This window comes from Athene noctua, chromosome 25 (assembly GCF_965140245.1).
Source record: "Athene noctua chromosome 25, bAthNoc1.hap1.1, whole genome shotgun sequence".
NCBI classification, from domain to species: domain Eukaryota; kingdom Metazoa; phylum Chordata; class Aves; order Strigiformes; family Strigidae; genus Athene; species Athene noctua.
In genome coordinates this window covers 6996030-7008115 of record NC_134061.1, presented here as the reverse complement: position 1 = coordinate 7008115, position 12086 = coordinate 6996030, and the positions used below count along the sequence as shown (strand labels likewise).

The window sequence follows — 12086 nt, the reverse complement described above, 5'->3', positions numbered from 1 at the left end:
TGTTATAATAAGTTGTGGTGTCTGCTTTATAAATAAGTGTATAAGCCATTGTATATAGTTGAATAAGAAGTTGAATAAGAGTAACAAAAAGGAGAAGAAGACTAAAAATAAATTCGAAGTGAGGGCAAGACCGGGTTGGCCTCCATTTTTGCTGTTGAGAAGATAAACTCCCAACCGTTGGCAGCAACCCAATGGGTCTAGGGACAAACAGAAAAATGTGCCATAGCGGACCTCACTATAGTGGTTTCCTTTTTCTCCTAATTATATGTATCAGCCCTGTAATGGATACAGAAAGTCGAAGTGCTCCATATGATCCCCTTGAAGATAATCAGTTTGTTTTATTAGCCAAGACAATAAGCACAACTTTCAATCTGAGCCACTGCTGGGTCTGTGGAGGACCTTTGGGACTGTCCAGCTGGCCGTGGGTCTCTGTACCCCTTACTCCATCGCAGATTGTGAGTAATTACAGTGATATTAACAATACTACCTGGGAAGAAAATGGAACATGGCCAATCCAGTTTCCAAATCAGGGCAGATTTTGTTTGATTCGAACTCAGAAAGGAGGAACTGATGTAGGGGAGAGTAAATGCCAGTGGACACTTACACATAAATTGATCAGCAAAGATAGAGGTATTTATATATGGTTATGGCTTAATGAACAGGGACACAGCAAAGGATTCAAGGGATTTTGATCAGATAAAAATGAAACTGAATATGCTAAATTATATGGAAATAGCTTTTATAATCAAACCTCTGTATGGAGAAATGATACAGGATCTTGGCATTGCAATATATGGATAAATGATCATTTAAACGATGTTTTCAGTCCTTTAGGAGATAAAAACACAACCTTAATTGGATCCCTGATTATTTTGTTATTAATTCTCACTTTTGGACCTTGTATCTTGAACAAATTAATTAACCTTGTTAAGAACAGGATTGAAGATGTCCAACTCATGATGTTAAGGCAACAATATACTGATTTAACCCAACAAGAAGAACACCAATTAGAGACTGAATTAGAAGATACCACCTATTTAGGGGCTGCTAGAGAAGCTATTTTTAAGCTTAACCAGCAAATTAAGGTGTAAAAAGAAAAAGGGGGGACTGTAATAAACTACTGTAACTAATTTGCTAAGTTAAGCAAGGCAGGTACAATACGCTTGAATGATCTGTAAATGTTAAACCATACTATCCTGCTGTCTAAAGTATTGTAAAAATAGAATATGGTATCCTGTGTGGGTGCTGAAATGATGTGTGATTACTTCACCTATATTAAAATGAATGTTTGAATATATATATATATGGATAAAATATAAAGTATGCCATTCGGTTGGAAAAATGTAACTGCTTCTCGGAAACCTCATCACCTAGAGCTGATAGGTAACCACTTCTCGGAAACCCCATCACCCAGAGATAACATGTAACTGCTGCTTCAAGAAAAGCCCACCAATAGATGGGATCATGAGGCTTTTAAAAGATCCAATAGGAGAAAAGCGCGCCAAGAGACCAAGGCTTCGAGACTTTCAGAGGACCCAATGGAGAAAGAGCAGGACAATTATCTGACGAGAGAGGGTTGGTTAAGACGGTGGTACAGGAGTATAAAAGACGCTGCTTTTTAGAACTCTGTGTGTGACTTGGTGGAGCGGAGACTCCTGTCACACCCAGCGCTGCTTTGTCTATTGTTTCTCACCCTAAATCAATTGAATATTTTAAATAAATCAATTGAACATTTTAAATAAATCAACTGATCGATTTAAAAAAAAAATATTTTTAAAAATTGGCTCATTTGATTATAACAAGCGGAAGAACAGAAATCCCCACACCCCTGTCCTTCATCAAGAGGGAATTATGGCTCATGAAGCACACAGCTCAGAATAACTGAAGGCCAGAAGCCCTATAACAGTGTTTCACTTGCATGTCTGAAATCTTTTTTCCTAGTCATGCTGCTAATAACCATCATCATCATCCCATATAGACCTCCTGTGCTACCACACTAAACCTTGTAACAAGCAGGTCCTTGGCAATGATGATACCATCTGCAATTTTTGTTCTGGAAGAGGGAGGGATGGCATTGTTCCTGACAGATGAGTAAGGCCTTTAGCCAAAACACTGCCAAAGCTCTGTTGGTGACTCCTGGCATGAGCCCTGGCTTGCCAGCCCAACCAAAGAGCTCTTGGAAACATAGGAAAAGGGCACAGGATCCATGCAGGCTTTACATTTCAAACTAAGGGTATTTGTGCCAGAGGTTGGGTTTTATTTATGGTGATTTAAACCATCGATGGACAGAGCAGGAGCTGTTCTTTACATCACACTTATTCCTGTGCTGTACACCTTGATTTACACCCTACGAAACAGGGACGTGAAAGCTGCTGGTATTTGTTCACTGCCAGCACTGGCCAGGCTGTGGTGTTTGACAGCTGAAATGATGACGAGATCTGTTTCCATTTGAATTAAACACTCTAAAAGCCTGACTGACCCGAATGGGGTAATGCGTGTGTGGATGGGACGTGGACAGTGCCCTGTGCCCTGGCAAGGGGTCATCACATTGTACTGTGCTGTGGGAGTGACTGAGAACTGCTGTGGGTTGCCCAGGGAGGTCACTGATCTTCCCTCCTCCAAAACCACCTGGACACGGTTCTGGGCAACTGGGTGGAGGTGGCCCTGCTTGAGCAGGGGGCTTGGACCAGATGACACCCAGAGGTCCCTTCTGACCTCAACTGTTCTGTGATTCTCTCATTCTGGGAGAGCAGCTGATGTAGAGCAGCTCAGGGTTCCCAGCATCTGCAGGGATGTAAGGTTCCTATACTATCCTCTCCTTCTTTGCAGCTTTCGCACTAATTAATGACATTCTAAGGAATGTTTGGAAGAGGCAGAGTGCCTCTCTTACTGGAAACAGACACTCTCATTTCTGGTTCCCCAGCCCCAGTGTCTGCAGTCTGTGGGGAGTCTGGCTTGTCCCAGGGACACCACTCTCTGCTGCTGTGTGAATACACCACTGAGGCACCATTTCCTTTCCACAACAGGGGCAGTCCCCCACTCTTGCATCTCCCTTCATGAAGTCACTAAGAATAGCTGAGAGCATCTAAGGCTCTAAGAATTTTCTCACTTGTGATGTGGGGATTCTTTGTGGCTGCAGCAATATGGATGTGCTCTAGTTATTACCTATATCCCTGACACACAGACCCTGGACACAGAAAGGCTCAATGCCTGGAAAAGCCATGACAGCTTCGTCTCTGACTTTTCTAGTGAGAAAACACCTGAATAAAGCCCAGTCAAACCCCTGATCTCCCTAAAGCTGATGGCAATGGCAGGAACTGATTCACTGCCTTCACTCCAGGGCCTGAAGGACTTGCCTAGGACTTGTCTTGGCAAGAGGCTGAGAACTGGCATTGAACTTCCTGGTTGTCAGAGCTGTGTGTGCATGTTCATGCTCACATACATGTTCTTCTGGCTGTGCTCACGTGTCCATTTGCACGTGCATGCACATTCCTGCTTGCCTATGCACAAATACTGGCTGCGGGTCTGTTTGTGCACATCTGTTGATGAGGGCGTATGTGTTTTATCACATGCACGTGCCTTCATGCAGCTGAGCACGGACGGGTGTGACAATGGTCTGCAGAGATGTAAGTGTGTGGGCACAGGGGGGTGTAGGTGTGTGCTTTTATGCGTGCACAGCGCTGTGCATGAACGTGCAAGTGTATCTGCACAGCCATGGGTGCAGGAGGATGCATATATGTCAGCATGTGTGTGGAATATCTGTGTGTACGTGTTGGTTTGGGGGGTGGCTGTGCCTGTGCCTGCTCGTGGGCTCCTTTGGAATCCTGTGTGCACACACCTCTTTCTAAGTGCTCAGATATGACACATGTCTCTGTGTGTGCATGCCTGTGTGTGTGCGTACCTCGGTGCGGGTATAGGTGTGCGTGTGTGTGCACACGTGAGCGTATGTCAGCGGTCTTGCTAAAATCCAGGTACAGCTGAGCCAGTGCCCCTCCCCTTCCCCACAGAGCCAGTCACCTCCTCACAGAGAGCAATGAGGTCGCTCAGGCGTGATTTGTCCTCAGTTAACTCATGTCAGCTGCTCCCAAATCCCTTCTTTCCTTTCATGAGCTCAGGAACGGCTTCTGAGAACATTTGCTCCATCTCCATTCCAGGGACTGAGTAGAAACTGTCCTGTCAGCTCCTTGAAACGCCTTTAGATGCCTCCCAAGTGATCCCATTGACTTGTGTATCGCCAGGTGAGAGTAAGAGCTCCTTAGACCTTTCTTCTTCTACTGTGGGTGCTGCTTCATTCCCAGAGAGTCTGTGGGAAGGTTCAGGGATGTGGTGGGCCTAAGGAGAAGCCATATCAATAAAATCAGGGTAGAAACAGGCATCAAGTATATCAATGTTCTCCTTGTCATTTTCTCCCCTTCCTCACCGAGCAGTGAGCCCTCATCTACTCAGCCTTCCTTTTGCTGCCAATCGGCTCAGAGATTACTTTCTTGTTTCCCTTCACCTCCATTACCAGTTTCCACTCCAGCTGTGCTTTGGCTTTTCCTGACTCGCCGTTCTGCACCTTGCAGAGACCATCCTTGTGCTCTGAGGAGGCTGTCTTGAAGGTTAACCCCCTCTCCTGGGACCCTCTGTGCTCCAGGGCAGTTTCCCATGGCATCCAGCCAAGCAGGAAAGTCCCTGGTGAGACTAAGCCGTGCTCTTCTCCAGTCAGGGGCGCTCATCCTCCTGTTTGTCCTGTCAGGCCTCTGAGCATCCTGAGCTCCACTGTCTCCTGGTCATTGCAGGCAAGACTGTCCTTGAACTTTACATAATTCAGAAGTTCTTCCTCATTTATGCGTAGCAGATCTAAGATATCCTCTCCCCTAATCCTTTTATGGATTTCCTGCATCAAAAATTAGCATTCCATACACCCCAGGTATGTCCTTTTGTACTTGTGCCCAGTCATTTTCCTCCTGCAGTAGATACTGAGGCGGTACCAGGTAAGAACCAGGGCTTGTGACTATGAAGCTTTCCCCAACTGCCTGACAAAGGTGTCATCTGCCTCCCTCTCTTCTTGAGCAGGAGATATGTAGCAGCCACCTAAGTACACCACCACCCGCGCCACAGGGGAAGTGTGAGAGCCTCCCCTGGCATGCTGTTCCCCCATGCATCCCTCTTCTACCCTTGTGACATCCCTGCTCTTCAGTCTGTGGTGACCTCCCCCTCCATACCTACTTTAAACTCCTCAGAATCACAGAATCATCTAGGTTGGAAAGGACCCCGGAGATCATCTAGTCCAACCGTTCGCCTAGCACAGTTCCCACCTACAGCGTATCCTTAAGCTCTAAATCGACCCTACTCTTGGACACCTCCAGGGATGGGGACTCCACCACCTCCCTGGGCAGCCCATTCCAACGCCCAACAACCCCTTCTGGAAAGAAATGCTTCCTAATACCTAGTCTGAACTTTCCCTGGCGCAACTTGAGGCCATTCCCTCTTGTCCTGTCACTTTCTACTAGGCTAAAGAGGCTTAAAACTGCTCTCTGCAGCTTCCTTTCAGGGATTTGTAGAGGGTGATGAGGTCTCCCCTCAGCCTCCTCTTCTCCAGACTAAACAATCCCAGTTCCCTCAGCCACTCCTCACAGGACATGTGTTCCAGACCCTGCACCAGCTTTGTAGCCCTTCTCTGGACACGCTGGAGTAACTCAGTGTCCTTTTTGTAGTGAGGGGCCCAAAACTGAACCCACTCATCGAGGGGCGGCCTCACCAGTGCCCAGCACAGGGCTCAGATCCCTTCCCTGTCCCTGCTGGCCACGCCAGTGCTGACACAAGCCAGGATGCCATTGGCCTTCTTGGCCCCCTGGGCACACTGCTGGCTCCTGTTCAGCCGGCCGTCAATCAATACCCCCAGGTCCCTCTCTGACTGGCAGCTCTCCAGCCACTCCTCCCCAAGCCTGTAGCGCTGCTGGGGGTTGTTGTGGCCCAAGGGCAGCCCCCGGCATTTGCCCTCAGTGAAACTCCCCCAGTTGGGCTCAGCCCATGGCTCCAGCCTGGCCAGGTCTCTCTGCAGCCTCCCTGCCCTCGAGCAGATCAACACTCCCACCCAACTTAGTGTCACCTGCAAACTGACTGAGGGTGAACTCCATCCCGTTTTCCAGATCATCAATAAAGATGTTAAACAGGAGTGGCCCCAACACCCAGCCCTGGGGGACACCACTCGTGACCGGCCGCCAGCTGGATTTAACTCCGTTCACCACAACTCTCTGGGCCCGGTCGTCCAGCCAGTTTTTACGCAGCAAAGCGTGCGATTGTCCAAACCTCGAGCAGTCATTTTTGCCAGGAGAATGCTGTGGGAAATGGTGTCAAAAGCCTTGCTAAAGTCAAAGTAAATTACATCCACAGCCTTTCCCTTATCCAATAAGCAGGTTGATCTGTCATAGAAGGAGATCAGGTTTGTCAGGCAGGACCTGACTTTCATAATCCCGCTGACTGGACCTGAGCATCTGGTTGTCCCTCATGTGTTGCATGATGGTGTTTAGGATGAGCTGCTCCAGCAGCTTCCCAGGCACTGATGTCAAGCTGACAGGCCTGTAATTTCCTGGAACATCCTTCTGACCCTTCTTATAGATGGGCGTCACACTGGCCAATTTCCCATCAGTCGGGACCTCCCCGGTCAGCCAGGACTGCTGGGAAATGATAGAAAGTGGCCTGGCAAGCACCCAGCCAGCTCCTTCAGCACCCTCGGCTGTATCCCATCTGGTCCCATAGACTTGTGTGTGTCTGTGTGATGCAGCAGGTCACTGACTGTCTCCTGGATTGCAGGGGGGTCGTTCTCCCACTCTCTGTCTTCTGGCTGTGGAGGCTGGATTTCATCAGTACAACTAACCTGGCTATTAATGACTGAGGCAAAGAAGTCATTAAGCACCTCAGCCTTCTCCTCATCACTTGTTATCAAATTTCCTCCTGCATCTAGCAGGGGATGGAGACTCTCCCTGGACTTTCTTTTGCTACTGACATACTTAGAGAAACATTTCTTTTTGTCTTTGATTGCTGAAGCCAGATTAATTTCCAGTTGGGCTTTAGCCCTTCTGATTTCCTCCCTGCATAGCCTCACAGCCTCTCTGTAATCACGGTGTGTGGCTAGCCCCTTCTTCCAAAGGCTGTAAACTCTCCTTTTCTCCCTGAGTTGCAGCCAAAGCTCCCTGTTCACCCAGGATGGTCTTCTCTGGTGTCGGTTTCTCTTAGAGCACCTGGGGACCGCCTGCTCCTGAGACATTAATGCTTCCTTCTTAAAGAGCGCCCAGCTCTTCTTCCTCCTTCCCAATTTAGCAAGGATTTGGAAAGACACTCTTGCCTCACCTTGCCAGGCACATTCCAACCCTGACCAGTGTCTTCACTCTTCCAAGAAGGTCATCTGGGGATAGAAGACAAAGCTGTGCAGTGCTGCTGCAGCCTCCTGCTCCCATGCCCACGGCCTAAACGAGGGCTTCCACATGAGGGAGAGGGAGTCTTTTCTGACTTCTGTGTCATGCTTTGCATCTCACTCTTAGACAATATCGGTAATTAAGGGCTTGTGATTGTGAGAGGTGAGAAACCAGGCCCATGAGAAATTAAGAAAAACAGCCTGAGAAAGCAAAATTTGAGGCTGATCAAAGAAATGCCTCAAACACTCAAACACAAAACTATGAGTCACAGACTGGATGGTGTGGAGTTAGAAGCTGATAAGGTTGCCCAAAAACCACAAGGTGCAGCTGGAGAGGGGAGCCCTGTGGGGACAGGACGGCTCTGCTCTGGGTCACCTGGCCAGATTTCAAGGGCCATCTGTCTGGTGAATGCCCTTTGCTTCATTATCCATGAAATGCAGATTAAAGTTAACACTCCCCAATATGCTAACGAAGGCTAACATGATCCTGCTAATTACACCATCCCATGAAACAACTTACTCCTCCCCGTACATGGGATATGTAGGTATGTGAGTTGAACTAGAGGATGGACACAAGGAAAGTGGGTGTAAATCAAGGGAGGGGTGGGTGGGGAAAGAAAGATGAGGGCCTGGAGAGTGCAGTGAAGCAAAGAAGATGGATGCAAGCGAAAAAGATGGCTGCCTCCTGGAACCCTTGCTGGTGGGAACAATGCAGAAACCCAGACCAGTGATCTGTATTCCCCCATTCCTTCTATCTCCCTCATTTGCTTTTTCTTTAAGAAATGCAAGGCATATTGCATTGCTCGCCACAACTTGCCATATACTTAGCCAACTATTGTGTGTTCAATTGGTACATTGTGGGTAGTTAACAAATGTTTGGACTTTGAAACTTGTTGTCCGCTCCACTGGGGATTTGCGAATCTGAGTCACGTATCTCCCTCTTCTGAGCAGGACGTGACAGTGAGTCAAATGGAACAAGGTCCCCTCAGGGGATATGTCCTTCCAGCCCTGTGGGACCAACTCAGATTCCAGCACATCCTTGTGTAGAGGCTCTTTCTGCCCAGACTCACTTACCAGCAGAATTCATAGACTCACAGAATCATAGAAGAGTTTGTTTTGGAAGGGAGCTTGAAAGATCATCTAGTCCAAGCCTCCTGCCATGGGTGGGGACATCTCTCCCTAAGTCAGGTTGCTCAGAGCCCCATCTAACCTGACCTTGAACATTTCCAATGATGGGATGTCCTCCACTTCTAGATTCAACTTGTTCCAGTGTCTGAAAACCATAGTCAAAAAATGTTCTTCCTCATGACCAATCTAAATCTACCTTCTCTCAGTTTAAAGCCATTGCCCCTTTGTCAATACAGACCCTTCATAACATCTTTCCCTGTCTCTTTCATAAGTCCCCCTTTAAGAATTGAAAGGTCTCTCCAGAGCTGTCTCCTTTCCAGGCTCAACAAACCCACCTCATTCAGGTTTCCTCATCATTATTGTGGCCTCCTCTGGACTGGCTCTAGCAGAGCCTGCAGACTCTTGCCACAGTCACTGAAGAGACATCAGCTCACACACGGGAATTATCCCACCCCAAAGCAGATGTGCACGGCAAGCGGAACGACTCCTCTTTCTGGAGACACTGATCCTGCCCTTGAAACATGGCAGCCTCTGAACTCCCCAGCTAACATACGCTCACAGCTGGGCCGACCTACCCGATCACATCTCCATGGCTTGCTTCATCATGTGATCAGGTGTGAACCCACAGTCTGTCCTGCCAGCGCCTACAAGCACCTCCATCCCATGCCTAAAGCCCACGTCCATGTCCACGGTACTCAGGGACAGACAGGGAGCAGGGAAGGGGTTTTGTGGGGTGAATGGGCTCAAGCCGGGCTCATTGCTCTCATCACCTGCATCTCCTGCTCTCACTAAGCACAGATCAGTCTTCTCTGAGCCACATCGAGCTCTTGGAAAGAGAGCTTGGAAAAGATGACTCTCTGCAGTCCAACATCTGTGTGCACAGTGTGTAATGCTCTCTCTGGCTGTCTTGAGTCTTCTGAGCCAACTCTGAATGACCAGAGGTTTAGATTTGTGTGTGTGTGTGCATGTGCACATATTTTATGTCTGTGTGTGTTGTCTAAGCCAGCTGTTTAGTCTGCCTTCAGTGTCCTTTAATGGATTCCTTCAGGATGTGAGGTGAGTCCTCTGCTCCTGCTGACGTGTCTTGCTCCGGAAATGCTTGGGCTTCTCATCCTGTCACGCAAGAGATGCTTTCACTGGGGTATTTAACTGGCATAAAGCAAGAAAAGAAAAGACAGTGATTCCAGAAGCCAAAACACAGCCCATAGCATTAGGTGGGATGTTTTGCATTCAGGATGAGCTTGTCAGATAATAACCACCTCTACAAGGGATGCCTCTGTCAGCCTGGGGCAGTAAAGGTCCAGCATAAAAGCCAGCAGAGCTCCTCGCTCTCTCATCCACTTCTCTTGCCTCCTTCTCCTTGAGAACCAGGTGAGTCTGAGGTCCCTTCTCCCTCTCTGCTTTCTCACAAAGGAGGTCTCACTTCAGTGAACCTGCCAGCTGAGACCGGCTTTGTTCCATACCAGATCTTGGGCTGCTTGTCATGGGAGAGGGGAGTGGGGAGAGGTTCAGCCTAGAGGGAGGCTGGGACTGTACTGAGGAGTACCCCCTTCTGTACTCATGGGTAGACAGTAGCCACATAGGAGCTGGTGGCTCTTTTTGGGCTCTGGCGTGATGAGGTCACGAATCCCTCATACATCTCTGCACAGCCTCATACTGCAATGACAAGCTGCTCATCAGGCACCTCTGTAATTTTCTTCCTTCCTGACCACTCTCCTAGGTGCAACTGACATCACAAGACATGTCTTGCTGTGACCAGTGCCAGCCCTGCGAGCCCTGCTGCCGGCCCTGCGGCCCGACCCCGCTGGCCAACAGCTGCAACGAGCCCTGTGTCAGGCAGTGCCAGAGCTCCACCATCATCATCCAGCCCTCCCCCGTGGTGGTGACCCTGCCCGGCCCCATCCTCAGCTCCTTCCCACAGAACACCGTTGTGGGCTCCTCCACCTCCGCTGCCGTTGGCAGCATCCTCAGCTGTGACGGAGTGCCCATCAACTCTGGGGGCTTTGACCTCTCCTGCATTACCAGCCGCTACTGTGGCAGAAGGTGCCCCCCCTGCTAAAGCCACTGGTGACAGCCCGCACAAGGACCCCAGGAACCCAGAAGCTCGTGCTGGACTGAGGACAGAGCTCCTGGCCAGTGATTTCAGGGAGGCTGAGCATCCTTCCAAGGGAGGGCAGCTGTGCCTCTCTGGTAACATGGCCAAAGTCGAACTCCTCTGCCTTCTCTTCCCTCTCATCTCTATCTTCTCTACTGTTCTTCTGGCCTGTAAGACCCCCAAAGTCGATCTGGGGAATCTGGAGGCTCCTCTCGCTCCACGCTGATGGATCCCTTCTGGGATCTTGACCATGGCCAATGGGCACAGACATTTGGCAGCTGCTGGTGCTCTCCCTGTTCTGGCCGCCTCTTCTCCAAGTGAACTCATTTCCGTCTTTCAGAGTCATTAAAGCTTTCTGCATCCCAGCCTCTGCCTCCATATAATGCTTTTATTGGTGGACATTGTATCGAGTTGTTGAGGAAGAAAGGCATTGTCTGGACTTATGGGAGTCAGGTCACTGAGCAGGCAGATGTTTCATCATTCGGAGAGGAAGGGGAGGATGGGACACATGGCAGTTGGGCTCTCTCAGGAACTGTCTCTTGGAGATGAGGAAGACTTCCCTGGCTCCTCCACAGCCAGTTGCAATCATGCTCTGCCTTCTGGCATCTCTGCTCAGACACATATCCGTGGCCTCAGAGCATGTCCTGCAGAAATAGAACACCACTACTGCTATCCCCTAGAGAGGAGATGAATTCTGCTGGAGGCTCTGAGAATGGACTTTTTTTTGCCTTAGTGCTGGGAAAACAATCTCACTCAAAAGGTATCTGCAAAAGATGTAGGAGTGGGTATCTTGTGAGAAAAAACTTTAAAACAGCCCCAGAAATTCTCTTCCTCATTTACACATGTGTCAAGATAATGACGGGGCATGACCTCCATACAAGGGCAAAGATAGCAATGACAGGTCACCTCTACACCCTCCATCCGCCAAAGGGATCACTGCACAGACCAGCAGTTACACACTTCAAGGGGCTATAATGACCCTAAGGCTGATGTTGAAATCAGCCTGTCCAGCCCTCACACCAGAGCCCTCCTGTCACTCACACACCCCCGGCTCCCACCAGACAGGGCACCCCAAGGACAGCAGCCAGTGCCCAAGCCCCCATGGTCCATCGGTGCTGCCTGGCCTTCCCGCAGGCATGAGGCAGCTCTCCCCAAGGCCGGGTCTTCTCCTGGCAGGCCCATGAGGTCGGGCAAGAGTGCACTGGGCAGAGCAGGTCCTCTGGATCCCAGCACATGGTGACGCAGCAACAGGAGAGTCCACAAGGTGGATCAGACTATTATCCACTATTGTAATAGTCATGCAATTCCAAGAAGGAGCGTTGCACCGTGATATGTTTTTTATGTTTTACATCTATCTTTGACCTCTGATGGACACATCCTGCGGCAGGTTTTCTTAAGACACAGGCCTGCAGGAAAACCTGAAGCAGCAATGTGCAGCGGGGAATAACAGAAAGCAAAGAGCAG

The 12086-nt window shown here is 49.2% G+C and overlaps 1 pseudogene; it reads left to right on the top strand.

Moving 5' to 3' along the window:
• The first annotated feature begins 9762 nt into the window (after nucleotides 1–9762).
• On the top strand, nucleotides 9763–10586 carry LOC141970341 (feather keratin Cos1-2-like; annotated as a pseudogene).
• Nucleotides 10587–12086: the final 1500 nt, after the last annotated feature.